The 13,923-nt window shown below is 38.7% G+C and overlaps 1 protein-coding gene and 1 long non-coding RNA gene across 2 annotated transcripts in view; one reads left to right on the forward strand and one right to left on the reverse strand.

Moving 5' to 3' along the window:
* LOC142046123 (uncharacterized) overlaps positions 1 to 13,923 on the forward strand; it is a 771,893-nt gene that overhangs the window by 563,898 nt on the left and 194,072 nt on the right. The gene's annotated exons all lie outside the window — the stretch shown is intronic.
* The window catches only part of CNTN5 (contactin 5), a 1,078,547-nt gene that overhangs the window by 434,638 nt on the left and 629,986 nt on the right, over positions 1 to 13,923 (reverse strand). The window lies entirely within an intron of this gene.

The raw sequence follows: 13,923 nt of genomic DNA on the forward strand, positions 1-13,923 counted from the left end.
AAGGCTCACTTTTTAGAAGTAGCCCAAAAATATTGACCTAGGTGAAATACCTTCCTGTAGAGAAACTGTCCTTAATTTTGTGTCTTATACAATGCTAAACATTAGAAGTAAACATATTCTTTAAAATAATGCTGAGATTAAAATGATATTTAAAACGACCTATTCTGCAGCAACTCAGCAGGGAGAACTCCCATTTAAATTAATATAAGTCCTCCACATGCAACAGTTGGGGAGAATCAACATGTTATGCAGAAATTCCCAGACTGGATATCAAAGGAGCATGTGTAAAGAAAGGTATTCCTTAGTGGGGTAAGGCGAGAGTATGGCAGAAAAAAAAAAAAAAAGGTCACTATTGTATTACTGTAGTGCTGGTAAAATAGATCATTTGTTTCACACCTTGTGTGAACATCCTTCAGAGGATGAAAAATTCAAATCTCAGATTATACTCTACTGAAAGTGTCATATGACAAGCCTTTCAGTTAAGATGTAACTGAAAAAACTTCTCTAAAATTTGTCTCATATTCCACTCTGCCGAGCTTTTGAACCCTTGGAAAGATCCCTTACATGTAAGTAATTGTTATGGTTACATTGTACCTTGATTTAAAATGATAAAAATGTGCATTTTGTTTTATATTTACACAGTATATGACAGTGAACTCAGATGCTTGCAGTTTTTGAAGACAGGGACTGTGCTTTATCAGTACAGTGCCTGATCAATAAAGTGTCCATGAGGAGGCGTTAAAAGATCCCTGCTATGTTGCTGTTACTTTAGAGGAAAATGCCTGACAAAAGCCAGATCAAGTTATCTGAAAATAGCCATTTCCTCCCAGGCAAACTGCTCAAGAGACTTAAGAATCTTAGAGTCCCTTTTAAAACTGAAAACACAAATTTTGGCATGTATATATGTAAGGTAATTTGGAAAAGCATATGTAAGAAGAATTCTGCCTTGGAGGTGATTACTCATTTTGGTCTCAGAAGCCATCTATTTCATAATGGAATGCATCATCTTGTTCTGTAACAATATCATACCTGACCCATTAAGGGGAGGGGAGGGAATAGAACTACTCCATGATACATTAAACCTGAAATGGAGAAGGGAATACTGCTTATAGGACTTCATGTAATGCTATCACTGGCATACTAATAGAAATATAATGTGGTTTTCTTTACAATTAAATATATTTCATTGTCTCTTGATATATTTCTTAACATATTCTAACAAGATCTACACTGTCACAAAAGGTTTAGATGGTAGATTGTTCCATATTTCTACCTGGAACCAAAGACTATCCTTGAAATGTATCTCTTAGTATAGCCTAAAATCATTAATCCTTTGGAAACTAAAACTAACAGCATCAGTAGTTCCCATAATTGTGAACCAGTGTCAGCTGCTCCATAATTAAGGTTGAAAGCAGTTTCCCATTTTCAACAATCTTCCTGAAATTTCACATCATAGTTCTTCCCATGGTAGAATTTTCTTAGGAAATTTGAAGAGAATAAGCTTTAAAGTTACATGACAAAATCCTGTCTCATCAAAATCACTTAGTGAGGGCAAGATTTTACTTTTTTGGTTTATCACTTCTCCTAAAATAGATTGGCCTAAAAATAATTGTGCGTTGTTGGCCTGCCTGAGTGGAAGCAATTTCATTTATATATTTTTGATGGGATAAACTAGTAAAATAGGTTGTGGGGAAAATTTCAAAAATGATATTTATAGCATAAAGCATTTGTGATGGGATGTGCATATTCTATATTAATAGAGGAAAGGAAGGGGTTCACTAAGGGTTAATTAGAACATAAATATAAAGAGGAAGATGTTCTCTCTCTCTCTCTCTCACCAACCCCCACTTCTTCTCCCAGCTCAAGAAGGAAACAGGATCTGGAATCTAGACTCCGATTAGGAATAAAGAAGTTGAAAAACTGACCAACTCGTTACACAGGTCTAAACTACTTCCAGGGGGACTCTAATGGTACGTCCAGACTACCCGCCATATCAGCGGGTAGCGATCGATTTTTTGGGGATCGATCTAGATGAGACACGATATATCGATCCCCGAACGCACTCCCGTGAACTCCACTGGAGCGAGCGGTGGTAGCGGAGTTGACACGGGGAGCCGCGGATGTCGATCCCGCACTGTGAGGACCCAAGGTAAATCGATCTAAGATACACAACTTCAGCTACCTGAATAGCGTAGCTGAAATCGAAGTATCTTAGATTGTTACCTAGCCCCTCAGTATAGCCCAGCCCTAAATTAACATGACACCGAGGGCTAGTTTTTGCAGCCCTTTCAATAGGGATTGCAGAAACATGCTTCACTTAAAAGTACATTTAAATTCATTTTTAAAACAAAGAAGAAAAGGATATAATCATAATAAGAAACAGAAATTGCTTGAGGATACAGATTAACTAAATGGACACCTCTGTTCTCTGTTTTAACAGCCACTTTGCCCTGGTTGACCTTTACATACAGAGCATTAGAACAAGCAATATTATAACATAGTCCTGAGCCATATGATATTTGGACCATGGGAAAAGGGTAGCCAACTGCAAGCTTTATTGTAAGAGCTCAGTTCTTCACTCTCCCACCCATTTTGCCTTTTCTCTAAATTAAAATGACTTACGCACATGTGATCAAACAAAATCACAGCAATTCTCACTTTTCAAGTAAAGAAGCTTTCTTGCCTAGTAAAACAAAACCCCAGTAAATCTCAGACCTCCTGGACTGTTTTAAAGGCTGAAAGATTTTGACCAATCTTCAATGAGATCAACGGTTGCCAGAGGCATTAAATAGGCAAATCCCAAACCTTTATAATCAGCTTTTGTTAAAGAAAAATGTGGATCTACCAGGAGGTTCAGACACCTTAGTATAACCTATACACCTTAATGAGCTTTCCAAAACAAATTAGATATTTGATTGCAATCAGAGCTAGCCTATGTCTATTCAGACCATCATTGGAATTAGAAATTGAAGACTAAAAACCTCTTAGGCCATGTAGTCCATTCTCTTTGTCAATAGAGAATTGTTCCCTACAGCATATTTAAGTACATTGTTTGTTGTAGTTTGAAAAGACTCAAATGATGAGACTTTACCACTTTCCTTGGGAGACTACTGAACAGTCTATCAACTCTTCACTAGAAAGTTTTACCTGATGTTCATTGTAAGTTTTCCTTTGTCCACTTTCATCTTAACACTTAATTATGCAGTTAGTCTCTCTTCATGTTTCCCCATGTTAATTTTCCAAATTAATTTCACTGTTACTTACCAAAGTCAAAAAGTTAAAACTTTGGTGAGGATGGTTAGTAGATAAATTAATGTTTAAGTGCCTAAGGGGCCTGATTTTTGAGGTAATAAGTACCCACGGTTCCCATTAATTTCAACTGGAATTGTGGGTGTTTAGGTCCTTTGACATCCAGACTAAGACCAACATTTTCAATATGGCCACAAAATTGGGCATCTCAATTTCTGGATGCCAAGCACAACTCATCCAGACAGTCTGATTTTCAGAAATATGGAGAACTCCAGTTGAAGTCAGAGAGAGATCCAGGTGTGCTGCACAACTGAAAATCAGTCTTCATGTCGGGAACACAAAATAAATGGCCAATTTTTAAGTTTTAGACCCAAGTGACTTTTCCCCAAGACCATGGAACACGTGGCCGAACTTGGAACAGAACACAGGTAATAAAGTGTCCTGTTTTACTACCTAAGAAAGTAAGTCAAAATGGACACAACTGCTTTAAAACAATTCATGAGTTAGCCACGTTATATTTTAATCAACTGCTTAAGTGTTGCCAAATATCACAGTTACGGCTAAACAAAAAAAATGAGACAGAACCACGTCTTCAGATCTGTACAACCCCAAACTCTGCAGATGTTTGGATCTGAATCAAGACTTGCTGGCACAGACACATCTCCAAGAAAAATGGAACTCTCCTGCCGTCTTGTGTACTGTATACATGTCCTACTGAAGTGCTATTGAAAAGAATAGTGTCATGATGCAAGGTAGTCATCTGCACCAGGAAATTGAATTCAACAACCTTGAACTGCAAACAAGTTTTGACAATTTCTTGTGTTATTGAAATTGTATTTTCAGATGGATTGCTAAAACAGATTTGTTCTGGGTTTCCTCCAAGCCAGGATAATTTAGCCATTTTTATAGTCTTACTTTAAGAGAAAAGAACATTTTACAAATATTAAAGGTCTTATTATATACTTGAATGAGAAACAATCAATAGTAACTCCAGAGTTAAAAACAAACAAAACCAGCTCAAATGGCACAAATCAAAGGAGCTGTGGCTAGGAAAGGGTAAAAGGTTTTGTGCATATTAATGTACTGACAAAAGAGTCATGCTACACCATGGTGACGAGATCCTCCACTAATGTCAGCATAAAGCAATCTGGTTTCTGACCTTTTGAGGTGTATTTGCTAAGTGTCCTCTGTTTGATAGGGATTACTGTTAGTGTGCAATTTTATTTTATTTTATCATGCTTGTGAGGCTGCTGTGTCCCAGTGAAACAGCTCTTGTAAAAGCATATTTAGAAATGGTTAATAAATTATACATAAGGAAACGTTTGTTTTGTTTACTGAAAGCCTGTACTCTGTGCTCATCATTGTCAGAGCAGAAATCAGCCTTACCTGAAAGCAAAACCCATTTCCAAACCTAGGCACTTCCCTCCAGGGATTTAGACTGCTAAATTGTCTATTTGCGGTAGCTTAATTAGAACACACTTTTCATTGGTGCTTTTAAACAAATTTATTTCTCTAATTTGGTGTGGATTAGACTGCTGTACTATGACAGCTGATTTTTTCTTTTCAGTACTTAAGTACATGGTTTGCATTGTGATATTTTAGATGTTGCCCTCCAAACCAATTTCCAGCTCTGCCACCAACTTCTTTTGTGACCTCTAGCAAGCCACTCAGGATAAACATTTCAAGTGCCTAAGAGACTTAAGAACATAAATACCATTTTCAAAAAATGAAGTAAGCACCTAAATCCTACTGAATTTCAATAAGACTGTCACATATGACTTTTGAAATTTGAACGTAGGCTTTTGAAAATTGTATTCAATATATTCACTGTCAGTTCACTCTCCACAAAATGGGAGTAATCTCTTTTCTCCTATCTGTTTTGTCAATTTATACTGTGAACAACCTGGAGCAGGGATGGTCTTCTAATATGGGCCTGTACAGCGCATAGCATATTGAGATCCTAAACTTAGTAGGATATCAGGGCTACTGTAATACAACTAATACAACTTCAAAAGTCCTGAAATATTTCCAGGACTCACATTGGTAATTTTTTTTTAATTCATTTACATTTTATTTTATGGAAATGCATTACATATACAGCATATTTTTATTTTTAAATGCAGAATTTAGTTCATGATTGGTTCATGAAGGCTGGTATGCCCACTATGATAAGCATCTTTACTTTCTTAAACTATATTGTGCTTAAAATATGTAATCCTAATAAAATATGTATTCCTGTCTAAATCTTTGGTAATTGCAACTCATCATCATCATGGGCTTATGTGCAATGTGCCCCGCCTCTGAATGGTGTCATCAGCAAGGTGAAGAGTCAGTAGACAGCCATCAAAATGAGTCAGTGGGCACCTGACAGTGATACGCGACATAGTCTGAAGTTCACCACAGCTGCATTGTGGGTCATTCAAAAAAAGTTAAGAGATTGGCTGCACAGTTTCCCTGTCCTGTTTGAAGCCAGTTCAGAGATGACCGAAGGTGCCTTGGCAGATCAAAAACTGGTGAACAGATGGTTGGGTCAGTGATGAGAGAGTGATTAACGACCGTCATCGCTGACCACTCATTATGCCAAGCAAATTCCACGAAGACATCCTGTGGTGCCATAAATGACAATAAAGAGTGTCTAAAAGAAAGGAGAGCTGGTGGGTGGTTGAAGAGGTCTGCATACAATCACGGGTTGCTATTCTCATGGATCTTAGCCAGCAGTGTGACAGAGGCCTTTTTGCCGTGAACATGGGGTGGTGCTATGTTGCTAAGTATTGGTAGCCATGGCAAAATAATTGCCTGGAAAGTCCCAGCAGCAATACACCTAGCTTTGATATGCTTTACATTGACCAGCCTCGTGTGCAATGAGTGACACCAGTTAGGAGCACAGTATTTTGCTGTTGAATAGCAGAGGGCAAGGGCTGATGATCTAAGGATCTGGGCGCTCGCTCCTCAGGTTGCACTGGCCAATTTTTTGAGCAGGTTATTCCGAGTGCTGACTTTGGCTGCCATCTTCCTCAGGTTGTTGCTGTATCTTAGTGACCTATCGAATGTCACATCTAGGTAAACCAGCTTTGGATCATGCTGCAGACATCGGCCATTGAGGAACACATTTAACTCATGGCTTGCGCTTGCATTATGCGGATAGAATACACCAGAAACTGTCTTAGAACAGCTGTGAACTTCATATCTTCATTCAAGACCTTGTCAATTTCTGAGAAGGACTGAGCTTGGTAGCTGCAGCAGATGTCATTGGCACAGATAAACTTATGTGAGAGTGTAGGTGCAAGTCTTTGATGTACGTTTTGAACACTAATCAGTGAAAGAACTGATCCTTGAGGAAGGCCGTTAATTTAACCCTTCCAAGAGCAACAGCAGTTGCACACGTACTCTAGATACCTGTTTTGCAGAAAGAGCTCTACTACTTTGACCACTCATGTGGGGCAACCAGAGATACTCTTTATTAGGATATGATTTGAAATATTCTTTAACCGTATTATGGAGAAATTGCATCTCCTCAGCAATAAGAAATGGAGAATGGGGGCAGCAGGGAGGCATGCCAGGTACTTACTAGCTGGAAGAGAGAAAGTTGTATCCTAACTCAGCAGCTGCTAATTCCAAAATGGCCATTACAGGGCTGTAATCACTTGGTTCTACTGAATTTAAAGGGCCAGCCCAAGAAAGGCATACTGGGAAAACATTTCTGTTAGAGGACAACACTGCACGAGGGAAAGTCAGAAGATGTCTGTGTCAATCACTATAAAATAATGCAATTAAAAGAATGCAATTACAGATAATGAAAACATGAAGTGTGGCAGGAAAATGGGTTAATACATAGTTTAAAGTCCACACAATCACAAACTGCTAGAGCTTGTGAGTGTGATATATCTGCCACCTTAGTCATTTTCCGTACAAATTTTGGGTATGTATACTCACGTACTCTCTCTCCATACACAAACATGTTAGACCCAAACATACATTAAACAAAACATTTAGGTTGCAAAATCAAATGCTCAAAAGAAATGCCTGAATTAAGATAACCTGCGCCACTTTATATCTGCTCCCTTGTATATTTGCATTATGATATTCTCTTCAGTTATATAATCAGACTGTTTTTTCCACAGGAACCTTGCCTCTTTCAGTGCACAGGATGGACAGCGCTCACTGAACAAACAGCAATTTAATGTTTTGTTTCATCCTCATTGCTCAATGTGTGGCTCCATGGCTTATTTACTACACCTTATTCAATCCCTGCTCTGAATACAGAATTATTAATATTCCCTTGGGCTTTCCTATGGTGCTCATCATAGTATCTGACTGCTTCACAAACAATATGTTTTCACAGCACCCTCTGTGAGGAATTATCCCATTTAACAGATGAGGAAGTGAGGCACAGAGAAATTAATATCCATAGATTTTGTGTACATACTTTGAGATACCTAGGGCCTGATTTTTCAGAGCCGTGAGTATTTTATAGCACTTTATATGTTCAAAGCACAGCTGCCTCTGACTTTACATGCAGCAGAGTACTCAGCACTTCTGCAAATCGGACCCAGGTGTCTCAAGTCAGGCAGCAAGAAAATAAAGAACACACATATAGGGACCACCCATGAAAAGTTTCATTTAAGTATCTTACCCAGCATCACATATAAACTTTGTAGCAGAGACAGGGATAGAATCCAGCGCTTCAGGGCAGCCTTCAACTGCCTTAACCATGAGATTTTCCTTTCTCTTCTTGACATTGTGTGTTGAGTAAGTTCTGGTTCTCACTGCAGGACCTATCATGCCTATATCTGCCCATTCCAAGCCCAGAGATTAATTCTGGTGCTCAACACCCCATATAGATGGGCAATACTCTAGCAAGTCTTTATTGCGTATGTGTGAACGGCAGTTTTTCAAAGGCTGGTAACTTGTCCAAATGTAGGTGGCTTTTCATGGGTATAGCAAAAGGAACATCCCTGACCAAAAAAGCCATGCTCATAACAAACTGATCATCCAGTGATGCCAGCCTCTTGCTTCCAGCATATGCTGCTGGTCACCCATTCATTGGTCAGATTTAGACATAACTAGCCAAAGTGACACCACAGGCAATATAGACAAAGAAACTTTATTTTATTGGTTTGAAATCTCAGTTGCAATAGAAAATTAGATAACCAAGAACTAATTTGATTTTCTATTTCATTTAAAGACGCAAGAAACCACCTTAGTGTTATTTGGAAGGAGTAAGAATTGGTAGATTTTAAAGAGATCATCATTTTTTAGTCTGTTGTTCAAACACTGAATTACATGTGTTTCACTAGGGGAAAAAACGCTTCTTCTCCAAGATGACAAATAACATGCCTAAACAAGCTCCAGAGATACAGTGTAGATGCACTAAACACAGAACCAAGATGAAACTTTGTTAAATTTATGATTCAGGGATTGGATAGAAAGCAAGAACATATCTGAATATAGTTTCATTAGCGATATTCAATAAATTTTCAAAAAATACTCTCCAATCTACAACAGAATTTCAGTTTTTAGTCAAAACAGTAGAATGTGTCAACCCAAAGTTTGCTACACTATTATGTCTCCTGTATTGTCTACAATTTTAAATTTAATGACAATCTCTTAAGTAAATGATTTTGACTTCGTAGGTGGCTTTTATTTTTTGTTTGTTTTTTAAAGTGTCAGTAGGGCAATGGCTAAGACGCAATGACATTTATCAGATACCTAATTAAAATATAATATATCTTATAATACTTGAAAATGTGACCTTCATTTGTATATTCCTGCTAGCTAGCATGTTTAGTAAAATGTCAATAAGAACTCTAACCCATTTTTTTATTGTAACTTCTAATTACATTGTTCCAGTAGAAGAGTTCACTCTTCCATTGCTCAGGCTTATAAAAACATGTAACTTCACTCTGCAAATGATGCATATTGGTACTGTAGTACCTGAGCTTTATAGAAAGCAATTTCTTTTCCACCTAGTTCAATGTGTATTCATGGCTTTCTTCTGTATATAAGTTTAGATTACTTGATGACATATAAGTCTCTCTGATTATTCCATAAATATCTGAGATTATTAAGAGACTCAGTTGATGTTGTGATCACTATGAGCGGCAATGTGAGCTGATTATGTCCATCAGAGAGTTAGATTATCCTTCAGTTAAACCCAGACTCCACTTATCACATTTCCTCTACAGACTGAAATTTAAAAAAAAAACAAACAAAAACCCCCATGAACTATAGCAGGAACGGAGGGAGGAGGGGAGAAGAAGAAACTTGCAGTCTTCTAAGTTTGTAAGTTACATTGATCAACATTCCTAACATTTATATATCGATTTATTTCTAATCAATCTAATTTTAAGAGTGCCATTCTAGGCCTTATACATGTAATATTTATTTTCAACAAATATTACAGTAAAACCAGCAGCAACTCCACTATCAGAAGTGATCAGCCGCCACAAATCAAGCCAGACCCAAACCCCTCCCTCTCAAATATCAAACATATTGTACTGACTGCCCCCACAAGAGGTCTGGGTAAATAGATAGACCATCACTGTACACTCTGAGGACTACACATTCTGGCTTATGATGGGGTGTATCATCTCCACATGGCAGGGAGAGTAACACGTTAATGCATAGGGTAATAATCCCCCCTGAGCTGTGTCTGAAAGGCCAGTTTGCCACAGATGAGATACATAAAACCCAAATAGAGGTTGAGAGATAGTGTGGAGGAGTGTTGCAGTACTGGGCAGCGAGAAACAGCCTAAAGAGCCCAATTTGCTGGCAAAAGGATTTGGGGGAAGGTTGCCATACAGCAGATGCCTGCAAAGGCCATTGGTAAGATGCAGCACGGGGAGGCAGCTGCACACTTAAGCCCACAGCCTTTGACTGCCTAACACAGGGCCCCTAGGCTGGGTGAGACACAGAGGAGAGTGGGGCCTGGGTCACCCTATCATCCCTGATGTTGAAGTGGAGAGAGACTGCTGATTCATGGTGGTGGTCCTATTTAAGGCTATCAGACTTTATTTTGGCTCCTGTATTGATTTACTTTTGTTCCTTCTGTGATGAAGGAAGAGAGTTATTGGGGCTGACAACTGAGGACCCATCAGAGGGCCATAAGGATCTTAGTACCCCAAAAGTGGAGAACCTCTGAACTGGAAGAAAAAGTTAAACTGAGGCAAGCCTATCATCTACTTGTTGACAAGGGTGTGTATTGAAGGTCCAACTATAGAGCTTTTGTCTAAAACTGCAGCTGGGAATGAATTCCCAAGTTGAAAGGTCCTCACAAATAATGCCCTGCCATTCTCTAATCACAAATGTGGTCATATGGGATGGGGAGACAGTTAACCTTTCAAGGAGCACTGACTGGCATTTCTTTCCTCCTTGTGGGAAAACTTAGACTTTGTCAAAAAAACCCAGAAAACTAAAAACTCTCAACATTTTGGCTGATAATTCAGTTGTCCTATAAATATATTTTTAAGAGTGCAGCCACTCTTATTTTCCACCAGAAAAAGTACTGATGGAACCTTTTCAGACAACTCTACTTTCACGTAGGCATGTCCCGTGTAATGAATGGCTTTATAATGCAAAACCAACTTTAACTTTCAATAGCTGTTAGAGACATGAGGAAATATCATGAGTGGGCAAGAACAGGGCCAATAAAACTCTACATAAGAATGGCCATATTGGGTCAGACCAAAGGTCCATCTAGCCCTGTATCCTGTTTTAAGAGGGGAGGGATAGCTCAGTGGTTTGAGCATTGGCCTGGTAAACCAAGGGTTTTGAGTTCAATCCTTGAGGGGGACCACTTGGGGAACTGGGGTAAAAATCTAGGGATTTGGTCCTGCTTTGAGCAGGAAGTTGGACTAGATGACCTCCTGAGGTCCCTTACAACCCTGGTATTCTATGATTCCAACAGAGGCCAGTACTAGGTGCCACAGAGGAAATGATCAGAACAGGTTATCATCAAGTGATCCATTCCCAGCTTCTTGCAAACAGAGGATAGGGACACCATCCTGGCTAATAGCCATTGATGGACCTTTCCTCCATGAACTTATCTAGTTATGTTTTGAACCCTGTTATAGTCTTGGCCTTCACAACATCTGAAAGAGTTACACAGGTTAACTATGTGTTGGAGGAGGGGATATCTTCTTTTGTTTGTTTCAAACCTGCTGCCTATTAATTTCATTTGGTTGACTGTATGTTATGAGAAGGAGAAAATAACACTTCCTTACATACTTTCTCCACAACAGTCATGATTTTATTGAGGTCAGACTAGATGATCATATTGGTCCCTTCTGACCTATGAGTCTATGAGACTATCATAACCCCCCTTAGTCATCTCTTTTCCAAGCTGAAAAGTCCCAGTCTTACTAATTGCTCCTCACATGGAAGCCTTTCCATATCCCTACTAATTTTTGTTGCCCTTTTCTGAACCTTTCAATTCCAATGTATCTTTTTTGAGATAAGGCAACCACCTCTGCACACAGTATTCGAGATGTGTGCATATTATGGATTCATATAGACGCAATATGATATTTTCTGTCTTCTTATCTATCACTTTCTTAATGATTCCCAACATCGTTTGCTTTTTTGACTGCTGCTGAACATTGAGTGGATGTTTTCAGAGAACTATCCACAATGACTCCAAGATCTCTTTCTTGAGTGGTAACAGCTAATTTAGACCCCATCATTTTATATTTATAGTTGTGATTATATTTTCCAAAGTGCATTACTTTGCATTTATCAATATTGAATTTCACCTGCCATTTTGTTGCACAGCCACCCAGTTTTGAGAGATCCTTTTATAGCTCTTCGCAGTCTGCCTTGGACTTAAATATCTTGAGTAGTTTTGTATCATCTGTAAATGTTGCCACCTCACTGTTTACCTGTTTCCAGATCATTTATGAATATGTTGAATAGGACTGGTCCCAATGCAGACCCCCAGGGGACAGCACTATTTACCTCTCTCCATTCTGAAAACTGACGATTTCTACCCTTTGTTTTCTATCTTTTAACCACTTACCAATCCATGAGAGGACCGTACCTGTTATCCCATGACAACTTACTTTGCTTAACAGCCTTTGGTGATGTGCCTATTAGTTAGTACTCAGACATTGCAACTAGTTAAGCTACATTTTTTCCTGGCTCTGTTTAGGGCTACAGATACATCAATCCTATTCAGTTGGGGGGGAAAAGATGGAAAAATTAAAAAAGCCAGAATTATTCAGAACAGTCAGAATTATGAAAAGCATTATGGGGATGCATGGATATAATTCCTCTTCTGTGTAAATAACCTTTCGGAAAAGTTCATCATGGCGGAGCTTAACTCCAGATAATACCAGCAAAGGTTAAGGTGTTACGTTCAATATTTGAGACATTTATTTTGGTTTAGTATTTTCTTAATGCATGTGCCTGGTCTTAATGTTTTAAACAAAACAAAAAAACTTGTGTGCCAGATTCTTCATTGCCCTGAGTCTCTTTTATGCCAGCTCAGACAGGCATAAGTCCTCCCTGGGAAATACCATGGACATAAACCCTTATGCCAATGTGTAGAGACAGCCATGCTACCTCTCTGCTGTTTGTGCAGCAGGCCCAGGGGCTGAATGGTGGAGGAAGCCTGGCTGGAGTATGCCTATACCAATGTAAAGATTAACCATACCCTGAGAGGGAGATGAAGTTGAGGATAAAGTTCTGAACAAAAGAGAAAACTATGAACCATCACCAGGACCAGATGGCATTCACCCAAGTGTTCTAAAGGAACTCAAATATAAAAATTGCAGAACTACTAACTGTTGTATGTATCCTATCATTCAAATCAGCTTCTGTCCCAGATGACTGGAGGATAGCAAATGTGATACCACTTTTTAAAAAAGGCTCCAGGGGCAATCCTGGCAATCACAGTCCTGTACGCCTAACATCAATACCAGGCAGATTGATTGAAACTACAGCAAAGAACAGAATTATCAGACACATAGATGAATACGATTTGTTGGCGAAGAGTCAATATGGTTTTTGTAAAGCGAAATCATGCCTCAATCTAAGTTCTTTGAGGGGCTCAACAAGCCTTTGACAAGGTCCCTCATCAAAGGCTCTTAAGCAAAGTAAGCAGTCATGGGATAAGAGGGAAGGTCCTCACTAATTAGTAACTGGTTAAAAGATAGGAAACAAAGGGTAGGAATAAATAGTCAGTTTTCACAGTGGAGAGAGGTAATTAGCAGGGTCTCCCAATGACTGTACTTGGACTGGTGTTGCTCAACATATTCATAAGGGATCTGGGAAAGGGGTAAACAGTGAGATGACAAAATTTGCAGATGATACAAATTACTCAAGAAAGTTAAGTCCAAAGCTGACTGTGAAGAGTTACAAAGGGACCTCACTAAACTGGGTGATTGGGCAACAAAATGGCAGATGAAATTCAATGTGGATAAATGCTATGTAATGCACACTGGAAAACATAATCCCAACTATACATACAAAATGATGGGATGTAAATTCGCACTCAAGAAAGAGATCTTGGAATCACTGGGATAATTCTCTGAACACATCTTTTGAGTGTTCAGCAGCAATAAAAAAAACTATCTATGTTAGGAAACATTAGCAAAGGGATAGATAAGATAGAACATTTCATGACACTATATAAAACTATGCTATGCCCATCCCTAATACTTCATGCAGTTCTGGCCA

Source organism: Chelonoidis abingdonii, chromosome 1, assembly GCF_003597395.2.
Source record: "Chelonoidis abingdonii isolate Lonesome George chromosome 1, CheloAbing_2.0, whole genome shotgun sequence".
NCBI classification, from domain to species: Eukaryota; Metazoa; Chordata; order Testudines; family Testudinidae; genus Chelonoidis; species Chelonoidis abingdonii.